The following is a 13517-nucleotide window of genomic DNA, read 5'->3' as shown; positions in this document are numbered from 1 at the left end:
TAACATTTATTATTTTTTGGGGGGAGAGAGAGACAGAGAGGCCCTGTGAGTAGGGAGAGGCAGAGAGAGGGAGACACAGAAATGAAAGCAGGTTCTAGGCACTGACTGCCAGCACGGAGCCTGACATGGGGCTCGAGCCCACGAACCATGAGATCATGACCTGAGTCGAAGTCAGATGCTTAACCAACTGAGCCACCCAGATATCCCAATACAATTTTATTTTATTTTATTTTTTTTTTTAAATTTTTTTTTCAACGTTTATTCATTTTTGGGACAGAGAGAGACAGAGCATGAACGGGGGAGGGGCAGAGAGAGAGGGAGACACAGAATCGGAAACAGGCTCCAGGCTCTGAGCCATCAGCCCAGAGCCTGATGCGGGGCTCGAACTCACGGACCGCGAGATCGTGACCTGGCTGAAGTCGGACGCCTAACCGACTGCGCCACCCAGGCGCCCCTACAATTTTATTTTTAAGTCCCCATTCCATCGGGATACATCTGGTTTATTTGGGGGTTTGTCAGGTAGGCCATGCTTTTCTCCTCATCCTTCTTCCTGGTGGTATCTAAGTTATGGAGAACTTACAAAGTGTCAAGGAATTGGAGTGCCTGGGTGGCTCGGTCGGTTAAGCGTTCCATTTCCACTCAGGTCCTGATCTCAACAGTTGGTGAATTTGAGCCTCACGCCAGACTCTGTGCTGACAGCTCACAGCCTGGAGCCTGCTTCAGATTCTGTGTGTCCCTCTCTCACTGCCCCTCCCCTGCTCGTGCTCTGTCTCTCTCTGTCTCTTAAAAATGAATAAACGTTAAAAAAAATGAATCGAGAGATGTGTTCTTTAAAAAGTAAAACAAACAACAAAGTGTCAAGACATTGTCAGGCAGGGTACTCGGTCTTTGGTCATTGTTCATCTTTTCCGCAGAATTCTCATTCATACTGGGTGTTCACCATCTGTCTCCACCTATGTCTGCTCCTCTTTGGTGTGTCTGTTCCTCAACCTCTGCTGATCCATGCAGGATGCTCTATGTCTTTCCTATTTCAACCAGGAGGTCTCTCCAGTCTTGGTGGCTTCTCCCAGTTCATCTGTTCTGACACGAGTGAGAGCATAGCTATACCGGATCTATCCTGAGTTCCTGGGGGTCCTTAGAGACTGTTTTGGGTCTCTCTGTCAAGAAGCATTGTGGAGACACGTCTTTGTTTTCCATTGCTGCCGTAATAAATTGCCACAAACTTAGTGGCCAAAAACAATGCACATTTATTATCTTACAGTTCCGTAATTCAGAAGTTTGACGCAGGTTTTGCTGAGCTAACACCAAGGTGTCAGCTGGGCTGAGTTCCTTTCTGAAGGTTCTAGGAGAGAATCCATTTCCTGGCCTTTCGCCGTTTCTAGAGGCCATCTGCATTCCTTGGCTCGTGGCCCCCGTCGGTCTTCAAGGCCAGAAACATAGCATCTTTCCGACCCTGTTTCCATCAGCAAACCTCTTTCTCTTCTGTTTTCCCCTTCCACGTTTACGATTCTCGTGCTTACATTGGGCACACCTGGATAATCCAAGATAATGTCCCTATTTTACACAAAGCTGATTAGGAACCTTCATTCTACCTTCAACCCTAATTCCCCTTTGCTATGTAACCCAACATATTCACAGGTTCTGGGAATGAGGATGTTGACAACTTGGCAGGGGCATTACTCTGCTTACCACAAGCCATTTCTACTTCCCAGTCTGTGACACAGGGGGACCGGGGACCTTGTAGTCCTCACCCTGGAAATTAGAATCACTGTCGTCTGCAAGAAACTTTGAGCTTCTGATTCTGCACCTGTCTCTCATTTCTTTTCCTGATCAGGATGTAGAGCCAGGGCACAGAGAGAGAGAGATCAGAGAAGTTCAGGAACATCTCCTTTGTTGACTCGCCTCCCTTTCCATTAGCCCAAGTAATTTTTAACTCCTTTATAGAGGAACAAATAGATCCTGTAAGAATCTTTCAAATCCATCATTTAGGGAGAGATTTCAGTTTTAAAATGAAAAAGAGAAGAGTTCTATTTATTGTCATTCTCCTCACGCATAAAGCTATATCCTGTCAGTAGTGATTCATTAAGAATCTAGCATGGAGAAAGAAACCCAATATGGTAGCAAGAGGATTTGAGGGGAGGCTTGCCAGAGAGGCGGGCGCCCACCTAAGAAAGTGCCCAGAAGGGCAAGGAGACAGTATAGCTCAAGCCAGCCTTCAGTTCAGCTTGTCTGGTTGACACCTCCTCGTCTGGGCCGGAGATATGGCTGGTTCCTCCCGCTCGGAGATGGGCGGAAACAGAGCAGAGGACTTGTATTCTCATGCACATTTCAATATATGAATGAATTGGATGAACAAGGAATATTGCAGATGGAGATGGAGAGTGAGGGATATTTTTCTAAGGCATGAACCATATGGAAGGAGCTCCAAGCTACTGAGTTGTGACAGTGATCAGGGAGTCACGAGCCAGCTGGTTGCCCTGATCTGGAGGACACGTCTCTTCGCCCTCCAGTCTGTGGTGCCGTCTCTAGGGAGGAAGGCGGCATTGCTCTGGTGCGTGGTGCTGACACTGAGCCAATGCGGGCGATGAGTTCCGTCCGTTCTCACGGGCCGTGCGGGGCCCACACGGCCTTAGCTGGTGTGAAAGCCTGCCAGCCAAATGAAAAGATGATGCAGCCTCATCAAGAGGGAGAACAGTTCCCTTCTCCCTGTGTCTGCGGCCCCTCTCTGTCTCCCTCCCTTCACTCAAGCAGTACAAATGCTGGGAGCAGACAGGAAGGAGGACAGAAAGGGAAAGAAAAGGAGAAAAGAGGCTGTGGGTATGCCTGTGGGCACGTGTCCATCTTGGGCTTACTCCCTGCAGCCCTGACTTGCATACATGTTATACTGAGTCCTATCAACAGACGTAAAAGTGGAGATCGAACAACTAATTGGCTACAGCAATTTTTCATGTGTTCTAAATGTTCACAGGATGCATGCTATGCTTACTACTTGCTTTACCAATATTTAAATAAATACTATAAAAGGATTCATTCAACTGAAAAGGATTAAAAAAAAAAAAAAACCCAGAATACGGTCCCACAAATACAGTGTGGCAGCTGAAACTCTGTTAGAAGCCAGAACCCCAGCGTGAACTTTGAATTGTGTTACTCGACCCTGATGAAATGGGACGCATCACAAATGCCCAATGTGCTGCAGGCTCACTCTCCCTGTTGGGTCACTTCTACTGCCTCCTTTCCTAGGTGCTCACCTTAAACCACTCCATCACATGCAACCCAAAGTGAATAATTGTTTTGAAAACGAATCGTTCAGGGGACAGAGCACGGCACAGGAAGAGGGCAGAGGAGGTTCTGAGGCACGCGTCGGCCATCTTCCCGCCATCTTGGGGTCTTACGACTCATTTCAGCAGAATGAGGTTCTACCAGCTGCCTAGCAGATTCTCAGCCTTAGCTATTATGGACTGATGGTCTGGCAATGCTTCTTGCGTCTCTGTCATTCCCTCAGCCCCCCACCCCCATCCCACCCCACTGTAAATCTTCTCGTCTACTGCAGGCACAGGCTTTCCCTGGACTTCAAAAAACAGCCGACCCTTGTAAGAGTTGCCTGTACCCGGCAACCGGCAACATGCATCTGTCAACCAGTTTGTAAGTATTATACTCCTTTTACTTTTATAGATGACAGAACTGAAGATCAGGACTTTCTAAGAGTTCCTAAACCAGAAAGAGGTAGGGCTGTGATTTGAACCCCAGTCTGTTTGATCCTAAGTCCCCATGACGTTTCCACTACTCGTGTTGCATTTTGGAGCATAAATTAGATCTAGTGAGGTCCTTAGAGGCACACGGAACCCAGGTTCTAACTTTGATGGGTTCAGTAGTTGACTCTGCCTGTCCAGGTCTCAGATTCTGTCTGCCAGGGACGAGGAGGTTGCAGATCCCTCGGTTGGCTGTCGGAACAGCTTCCTTCCCTCAGAACTGAGCCTTTTTTTGCTTTGAATGCCCTGAAGACCTAAATCTCTTGAGCTGTGATCCGCTTTGGTCTCCTTTCCAGCCACCCAGGTGACATGTCCTAAAGCCGGTTTCCAGCTTCAGAGACTGAGATCTCTTTTCATCATCCTGCCAGGGTCACCCTTTCTCTGATGGTTTCGAAGCTTCTCGATGGTCTCCAGGGGGAGCCAGAGAGTCATCTGTTGTTTACAGGGAAATAATGAGTCATTAAATATATTTACATACTAGGACTTGCAGGATTTCAATAAAGATAACCAGTGCAGGGTAAAGCTGGTTCCCAGGGAGGATGGGGTGATTCATCACACAAGAAAAGACCAGCCTCATTTCCGCCCCAGCTTGAGGGGAAATGAGCGCTCTGTTCTGTGGCAACAGGTCTGCGAGAGGGAGGGGCCCCACAGCCACAGCTCTGGCCCAGATGAGCCCACCCGTACCAGAGGAGCCGAGGCTGGCTTGAACTATGTCCTGCTGTCTCCTTGCCCTTCTCCTGGGCACTTTCTTAGGTGGGTACCGCTCTCTCTGGCAAGCCTCCCCTCAAGCCCTCACGCCAACCCCACGCATCCAGAGCCTCAGCTGTCGGATTGACCTCTTTGGTACATTCCTTCCATTTTCTGGAATAAATATGGGACTTGAATCCCAGGGGCTGGCGTGCTGAATCTTCGTTTTCTCTATCCTCTGGGAAGGCGTTTGCTCTCGTGGTCTCCCCTTGCCCGGTGTCCCTCTGCGCCCTTGGCCAGAGAGAGGGTGCAGTCCACTCTTTTTGATGGATCCCACGTGCCCGAGCCATGGGAGGGCCTGAGCCTCCCCTATGTCAGGCAGGAAGGCAAGCTTGGCTGGGGTCCTCCACTCTAAGTGGCCTTTCACATTTCCCTCAGGTGTCAGCGCTCAGGCCATCCACCAATGGCCACCTGTCAGGGTGCAGCTTGTGGGCAGCCCGCTCTCCCTGGAGTGCATCGTGAAGGGGGAATCAAACCCTTATCTATACTGGTACCGGCAGGCCGAGGGAGGGCCCCCCCAGCTGCTCTTCTACTCCCTAAATGTTCACCAGGTAGACCCTGAGGCACCACGGAACTTCACAGCCTCCAGGCCCCAGGACGGCCAGTTCATCTTGAGTTCTCAGAAGCTCCTCCTCAGTGACTCTGGCTTCTACCTCTGCGCCTGGAGTCTCACACTGAGCCGGGCGAGGTAGACATCTGTGCAAAAACCCCACCCTCTCCGGGAGCCCTCCCTCTGGGGTTGGGCGGAGGATATTTGGGTTTCTGATTGTCAGCCAATGTGAGAACAACAGAATCCAGCCAGATTCTCCTAAAGAACTTCATTAAGTTCTCAGGGAGAAGAGAAACGTATTCACGTGCGGGCCCCGCGAATCGCACATACACGGTCAAGTCCCCAGTGTACGGATGCCTAAGCCTAGGCTGTTACCCTCCAGCCCTCAAAGTGAGCTGGACCCTGCCTCACACCCTGTTCTCTCAAAGTCCCGTCTGTCCACACTGGGGAGTGAGAGAGTCGGGAAACACCTGCAGCAGGATGTGGTGTGGTGGCGGACAGGTGGACAATTACGAAGATGCCGACTCAGGTGACTTACTTGGTTAATTTCAGTCACCTGGAGAGTCTCCTTTTGTTGATCTTTCTGTGGCAAGGAGACATCTTGGGGGAGCTTGGGTGAGGCTCTGTGGCGGGGAGGAGCCAAGGCGTCCAGCCGACTGTTCTCGTGTCGGCTAGAAGTGCGCGTTTGTTAGTAGCAGAAATCACACTGAGGGATTTTGACTATTGATTTGGATTTTAGGCTTTTTAATTCGTGTTCCACTGTGTCTCATCCCTTCCCTTGTAGCGAAAGAGGGAGCAGAGAAGCAGATGGTGACCAAAGAGATACAAGAGACAGGAAAAGGATGAGGGCACGCGTGTATGATGCTAAAACCCTAAAAAGAGAAATTATTTGGATGAGCATGAAGGAGAGGAAAAGGCTTCTGGGGGTGGCTGGGAAGAGATGCCACGGTTTCCCTGGCAACCAAACTTCCTTCCTCATCCCTGAGTCCCTCATTCGTCCCTCGTCCTCCTTATTCTTAACAAGGTTTTCTTTTCTAATGTCCCTTGTGCTCCACAAGGGGGCACAAGAATCTTAAAATACTCTGTCCCTGGGATCTCTTCATCTGGGACAATTCAGACATTTGTTTTTATTTTCAGCATCATTCGATTTGCAGAGGGAAATCTGAGACAGAGACCGTAGTGTTGGAGACGGTATTTAATAATGCCCCGGGGCTCCTATCGCCCCTTCAGTATCTACTTACGTATTAAGCAGCTATTATGTGCTGGGCACTCTGAGCCATCACAGGGATCAAAAAAGAAAAAAATGGAGTGCACTCAAGACGGTGCTGGGCCTAGTCACAGCATGGTTTTAATCAAGGCTCTTGGTTTGCTTTTTTCCCTATGTGTGAGAATATTAATTGACGAAAGCAATCAGTAATGCCATGACCACAAAAGGAAAGATGCTTTTACGGCACAAGTTTGGTTCTCAATGAAGAGTAAACGATGTTTCAAGCCAATGTTTATTTGTTAACTGATTATTGAACGTTGGTGGAATTGGATCTCTCCCCGAAACAGTGCTGTCTGATAACTTGGAGTTAATAGACTTTAGAACAGGCTTAGTTTCACATAAAAACTGAGCAGATAACAGAGAAAGTTCTCACATTTGTTCCTCTGATCCCCCTGTTTCCTGTTATTAACATCTGACATTGGTGTGGTATATTTGTTACGTTTTTAAAAAATTTTATTTATTTTTGAGAGAGCGCGAGAGAGAAACAGAGTGACAGTGGGGCAGGGGCAGAGAGAGGGAGACACAGAATCCGAAGCAGGCTCCAGGCTCTGAGCTGTCGGCATAGAGCCCGATGCAGGGCTTGAACCCATCAACCGTGAAATCACGACCTGAGCCGAAGTTGGACACTCAACTGACTGAGCCACCCAGGCGCCCCTGTTACTTTTTATGTCTTACCTGTCTATGGTTTTTGACAAATATGCTGTGTCCTGTATTCCCCATGGCAGCGTCCTGTAAACAGTCTTACTGTCCCAGATCTCCTGCACTTCACCTGTTGACTTCTCCTCTCTTTCCCTGATCTTTTCACTGTCTGTATATTTTTAAGGCATTTAGTTTTTGAGGCTAAATTTACTAGTTGTCTTAACCTTGGGCGAATTATATCATTTCTCTTTCCTCAACTGTCAAACTCATTGGATTAAGTATATTAAATGAGGTGATGTCATGTTATAAAGCCCTATTACAGGGTCTGATTTTCAACGGATATTATTTTCCTCTTTTAGCTTACAAGATATTTTGATTCCAACTCACCCAAAAGAAAGACTTATTTAAAAAAAAAACATTAAATTTTAACTATTTATTAAATATTTTAAAATGCTGAGCACACTCAGATGGCAAGCCCGCGAAATTTTCATCCTGTGTGGTACCCATTCCGATAGGGGTGCTTTCTGGTGGGGTTTCATGCAGCTTCAGAATCCTTCCTAACTGAAAGGGTTCCGGGTAATCACCACTCGTCAGGTGGAGTTGGTAGGAGGGTTAAGACAGATTTTTCATTCCTATAAGATATTCAGAAGTTCTGGAAAACCTCATGAGGGAGATAGAATTTTAGCGAGTGTTAGGTTTTTAGGAGTCTAGTATTTAGATAAACAGAATGTCATTCTCAGCCAGAGTCTGTTTCAGTAGAAATGTGGAGGTCCCAGTGGATATCGTGAGTTCCAGGAAAGCCGTGAGTGAACAGCTCTGATCATTGCGCCGAGCGACAGAGAGACGAGAGGACATTAGTAGGTCAGGGGAGGCTAGTCGAGGAGAGACTCGAAAACCATCCAAATTCATCAAGACAAATTCCTATCCTCCACGTTCCTGCCCTAGTCATGACTATGAGTCCTCGTCCCTAACGGTTTCCCCATGTCAAAGGGCTCGGAGATCTACAGTCGCCTTAATTTCAGGGGACAGAGGAAAGCAGCCCAGACACCATCTCCTGCCAGGAAGTCACCAGTCTCACTTACGCCTGGGGCAGAGGAAGCTGCCTCCTCTCTAGGAGAGGTGCCAGGACCCCGTTCTTGGCGGACTCTGGAGGTGTGTCAGGAAAACCATTCCCACGCTTGTCATTCCTAGGCCACCGACATGTGGAAGACCCCAAGCTACACGCTGGTGGCCAGCAAAACTCCACGCACTCCTGGGACTGATAGGGAGAAAGCCGGGGCCTCTCTCTAGCCAAGGAAGATGGGGAAGGCCCAGGTTTGGGGAGCTGGTGACACTGAAATTGGGCTGCTTCGTCTTTTTGTCCAGGATTATATGCTTTGGGTTGAGCGTGTCCCAGCCCTGTGAGCTGCTGCAAAGCCGGCTTGGCCTGTTGTAGAGCCTGTCATTTCCTAGTCCCTCCTTCAGGGTTTTGTCTCTCTCTGGTTTTCTGTTGTCTCTGCACTCAGGTCTCCCTCCTCCTCTTCCCCAGATGGGGTAGAAAATATCTGTCACGCAGACCTTGCAGACCTTAGCAGTAGGGGACGATGCTTCGAGAAACCCAGCGAGTCAGGCACACAGACACCTGCCCAGATACCCAGGGACCGTCCATTTTCAGTCTGTTGATTATCTAGGGCTCTTTTTCCTGTGACTCATTAGCCCCTCTCATTAGATGACTGGAAGGAAGCTGGGGGGGCACAAGCGGGGGTGGGGGGTCCATTTAGGGGACAGGTGGGAGGAGGGAGTTGCCTGAGGGATGTGGGGCCAGAAGGGACCCCAGTTGGGTCAGAGCAGTTTTGCAAGCTGTTTTCATTCCTCACTATCTCCAAGGTGCCCCCTGCGGCCTCTGCTGGGGCGGGGGGTCGGTGGGGGGGGTCCACCTCCAGCAGGTGTAGATGCCGGGTTGGGGGCGGGGAGGTCTGCATGAGACGCTCAGGTGCCTAGATTCCCCCTCCAGAGGGGTTTTCCTCTCCTCTCTGTAGCTGTATTTTCTTTCCACCGCCAGGGTGCTCGTCTGAGGCCCAGGTAGAAAGAGAGGCAGGGAAGGGGTGGGGGCGGGATGGGGATGTGGTGAGTGTGGTTCTCGTGGTCCTCAGAGGGCGGGTGGTGGGGGGAAGGACTTTCACAGGCCCCCAGATGCAGGACCTGGTAAATGTCAAACCACATCCTGTTGTGAGTCCCTGAGATGCTCCAGGGGCAGGTGGGTGTCTGTTGTTACTTGGGCTGATGTTGCTCAGAGATAAACAGCTCAGCAGCCCGCACTGGGCTCAGACACCCCCAAACCTGCCCCAGTTGTCTCCTCAAAGACCCCAACCTGCATCTCTTTACTTCCTGCCTTTGATTCCAGGCCGCTGTCCTTTCAACACTAGTTTCTTCTCCTCCTTCGGGGCCTGGCCTCTTTCCTGGAGGAGGGCCAGGGAACAGGTGTCAGGCTCCAGGTGCCGGTTATTAGCACGGGGTTCCCGGGTCAGCCCATCCCCCTCACATCAGAGGCAGCCTCTGAGGCTCGGTGGCTCAGTGAGTGATTTGGGTCTGGGGAGAACTTAGATCCCCTGAGTTATCTCCCTCATGGTGATTCGGGGCCTGCAGACCTCAGATCACCGAATCAGAAGAGCAGAGTTTGGAGATTATTTAGACACCATTCTACCCCATCTCGTTACTTCACAGCCGAGGAGATGGAGGCGCAGGAAGCGACATGAGCTGTCCAGGGCCGCGCGGCTGTGGACGGAGGGGGACCAGAAGCGAATGCTCTGTGTCAGAGCAGCTCCTGGATCTCGGACGAAGCTCAGAGGAACGTGGGCTCCATACTGAGCTGTGATCTCGCTATGAACGTCATGAGCCACTTGTGTAAGGACGAGAAAGGCGCGACGGTCAGACCTGAGTGGCAGTTGGAGGGAGGGGTGAATACGATGACCACAGCTTTAGACTCCTCAGAAACTAGACCGGTTGGAGAGATGAGCTGACGAACTGCGACAAAATGAAACAAGGCTTCCTGTTTCCCCTCCTCCGCCTGCCCCCCCTGCCCCAGAAAGAGAAGAGCAAAGGTCTGCACGCAGGAAAGCAGCATATGGCTCATTTGCAAGACCTGTGAGAAAGACCCAGGGTCTGAGTCAAAAGTGAGCTCTGCGAGCGGGTACAGGATGTTGAACATTGCTCTAACGGTCCCAGTGTGGACGGCATCGAAACTGAGGAGGCAGAGCTCTCTCTCTCCCCTATGTAGGTCAGAGCCCACCTGGTGCTGCCTTCCTGGCCGAGCACCACGCATTTAGAAAAGTGGGAGGGTAAAAACAAACATAAATGTTTTCAGAAGAGGGTGGCTGGGCTGGGGAGAGTCAGAAGTGCTTCAAACTGGGCCACCTGAGGAAAACATCCTGTGCGTTGCATAGCGTGTGCGTTAATAAGATGAAGCCACCTTATGAAGTCAGGGTTGTGATTCAGCCCATTTTATAGGAAGGGAAGCTGAGTCTCCAACGTGATCGTATAGCTGATAAGAGCAGAGCTGAAGCTGGAACCTCGGTGTCTTTGGCTTAAAAGTCTATATTCTTTGTTGTCATCCTGTTCTCCTCTCTCTGCTGTATGCTTTCCCTCCGCTGCACGCTCAAGCTTTTAAGGGTTCTGTCCATTCTGTCTCTCACAGACATGTGGACTCAGCTGGGGTGGGCTTGCTAGCTGTCACAGGAAGTGTTCTCATGGGAGCACCATGATGGCCAACGAGGGGCGCTACAATGGGATGGATGGATACGCAAACAGGAGAGAATTCTTCATGAGAGCCACCCAGTGATGAAATGGCCTGCTCAGGTGGGTGGTTCTCTGTTCCCAGGACAGGTCAAGCATAACTGGGGGGGTGCAAGACTGCAATGCATGCTTCCTTACCACCCAGAGTGTATATGATTCCCCACCCCAGTCAAGAAAAAGTCTTACCGTGGGAGTGAGGGTTCCAGAGGACCGAGCTGGAATCGCTGGAGTGGCCCAGGACTTAGGCAGGAGTGGTCATGCCCAGGACCACCCTCAAGCCACTATCTTAAAAACCACTTCTTTATGTCAATGAGTTTGATCGGGAAGCAGTAGGGCACTGGGTCCACAGGAAGCCCTGGGGTTCAGTCTCCTGTGAAGACCACACTTCATACTCACGGAGGACAGCTGAGATAAGTTAGAGCTGGCTGATGACACTATCCTGGGGAGATAGTCACAGCTGTGGGCTCATTTTCAGGTCCTTCTTGTTGACATACAGATCCACTCACTGATCTCTGGGACCCCATGTTTCCCAAGGAGGGAACCCTATTAGGAGTGAAGTACAAAAAAGTAAAGATAGTGGGTGGAAATGGAGGAGAGTCCCAATGTAATTGGGACTGTGGGCATGTGGTGAGCAGAGACTATGTCCTCTGTTGGAAGGACATGATTCAGGACATGGTTCGGTGCTGTCACAGTAAACCCTAAAGAGAAACAGACAGGTATATTATGTTAAGGAACCCGGGGACCTCAGCTCCATAAACACAGCTCGAGAGAAGAAAGTCTCCAAGATGGGAGGGGAGGATATCCAACTGTGGACTGAGGCAGGAAACATTTTGTTTGGTTAACATCTCAGATTATGGGGTTATCAAGGCCAAGCAGTCACCCTTCTGGTAACTATGGGAGTCTGCCACAAGCAATGGGAATGAACCATAATTAAAATTGTTGTCCAGGCTTGATGGCCTTCCAGGCTCTGTGTCTTATACGGGCATAGAGTAATTTCCATGGACAGGGCAAAAGTGAACCGGGTGATGAAAGTTTGAGAAGAGGTCAGTGGGTGAGCAGAAGAGCAATCCATCCGTATGTCAGGCATCATGCTGAGAATTGATATGGGTGTTGTAGCCATTTGTGATCTCCACCAGCATCTGCTAGCACCCCTAAATGAAAATATGTGTAGGCATGAGCGTGTTTTTGTGGTACACGTATAGTTTCAAGAGAGGGCTCAAGTACCAGTCCTCTATTCTCACATCCATGATCTCACGAATGCTCCTCCTACATAGGACATTTAGGGCTGTGTGTCACACTGACTGTTAGGGGCTGAGATCAGTCAGGCTGCCCTTCCCTGGGTCCCTATGGAAGAAGAAAAATAAGGAAATGTCTTATGGCAGGAAATGGATATATTAGTATCTATCAGGATCTTCCCCCCACCTTGTTCTACAATCCTATTCTCTTTCTTCTCCCCCCTCCCTCCTCCGTAGTTATTTACTTAAGAGAGAAAAAACATCTTTGTCTCTTGGATGGTCCCAGCACCTTCTTCCCCCATCCCCATTGCCCAGCCTGTGTAGCTTGGCCATGAGCCATGCAGTAGGAAGGTGTGTGGGTCTTTGACGGATACTTGTGCTGACAGAAAAATTCTTCTGGGCAAGTGACAGTGGCTTGAGCAGCCCTTCTCCATAGGAATATCATCCCCCACCAGGATGTTCTTCTGATTACATGACCAGTTGGATGCTCCCTTTTCCCTCTTAATTTCTAAGTAAATCTCTAAAGGTCACAGGGTTGAGGTTCTTTTCCTGGGGAGCTGCCCATGACGAGTCCGGCTGTGTCCCAGCGATGGTGAGAACTTGGGGGCCCTAGACATCCTCCTAGAGATGTTTTGCTTCTAAGTTTCTTCATTCAGTAAGCATGTTTTGCCCCTGTACTGGTCTCACTTGTGGAGTTTGTCCCTAGATTACCTTCTGCCCACAGGTTTCTTCAATGGGATGAAGTTTAAGTGAATCTTGAGTTGGAAGAGGCAGACAGGCCTGGGCCAATGATGAGTTGCTTCAGTGCTGTCCCATTACAGGGATAACTCTGAACCCAGAAACTCTTTGGTGGCCCCTTTATTTTTATTTTTTAAAAAATTTAAAAAATTATTTATTTTTGCGAAAGAGAGAACACAAGCTGGGGAGGGACAGAGAGAGAGGGAGACACAATCTGAAGCAGACTCTAGGCTCCGAGCTGTCAGCACAGAGCCCGATGCAGGGCTCAAACTCACAGACCACGAGATCATGACCTGAGCCGAAGTCGGATGCTTAACCGACTGAGCCACCAGGCACCCCACTTGGGAGCCCCTTTAATTGGAAAGGCCACATATCCTACTTTGCCGGGACAATCCTTATTCACCTCCTTTGTCCCAGAATCCCGTCTCTCGCTCTCAGTAGTGTCCCCGTTCATGCAATAAATGTTAGGATTGCCTTACATCTAACCTGTCTTTGCTCAGTTTCACCTGGGGAAGGATGGACGGGATGCCCAGTATTGGTTCCGAAAGACCTACTTAGAAACCAGAGAGAGGGACAGAGGCAGAAGAAGTTAACTTCCTAGTGCTGGGAGTTGAATACTGGGGAGCTGGGGGTGTTGTCTGAGGGAGACAAGGAAGCAGCTGTAAAGATTTGGGGAAGGAGGCTCTCCTTGGGTCAAGCGGGCTGTGGGGTGGGGACTAGATGACATTTGTAACTTTCTCCATCTCTATTATGTCTCCTGGAGCGGGCAGGTAGAGGCTCATTCATCCTCCAGAGGACATTCCTTGGGTCCTCACCTCCGC

General features: G+C 49.8%; 1 long non-coding RNA gene across 1 annotated transcript; it reads left to right on the top strand.

Annotated features, from left to right (window-relative positions):
• The first annotated feature begins 3203 nt into the window (after window positions 1-3203).
• LOC123607692 lies at window positions 3204-5158 on the top strand. Its single transcript, XR_006716854.1, has 3 exons — window positions 3204-3642; window positions 4375-4502; window positions 5048-5158. It is a non-coding gene; the product is annotated as an uncharacterized LOC123607692 (long non-coding RNA).
• Window positions 5159-13517: the final 8359 nt, after the last annotated feature.

This window comes from Leopardus geoffroyi, chromosome A2, assembly GCF_018350155.1.
Source record: "Leopardus geoffroyi isolate Oge1 chromosome A2, O.geoffroyi_Oge1_pat1.0, whole genome shotgun sequence".
Classification (NCBI taxonomy): Eukaryota; Metazoa; Chordata; class Mammalia; order Carnivora; family Felidae; genus Leopardus; species Leopardus geoffroyi.
The sequence above is the reverse complement of the archived record's forward strand: the minus strand, read 5'-3'. Positions and strand labels throughout refer to the sequence as shown.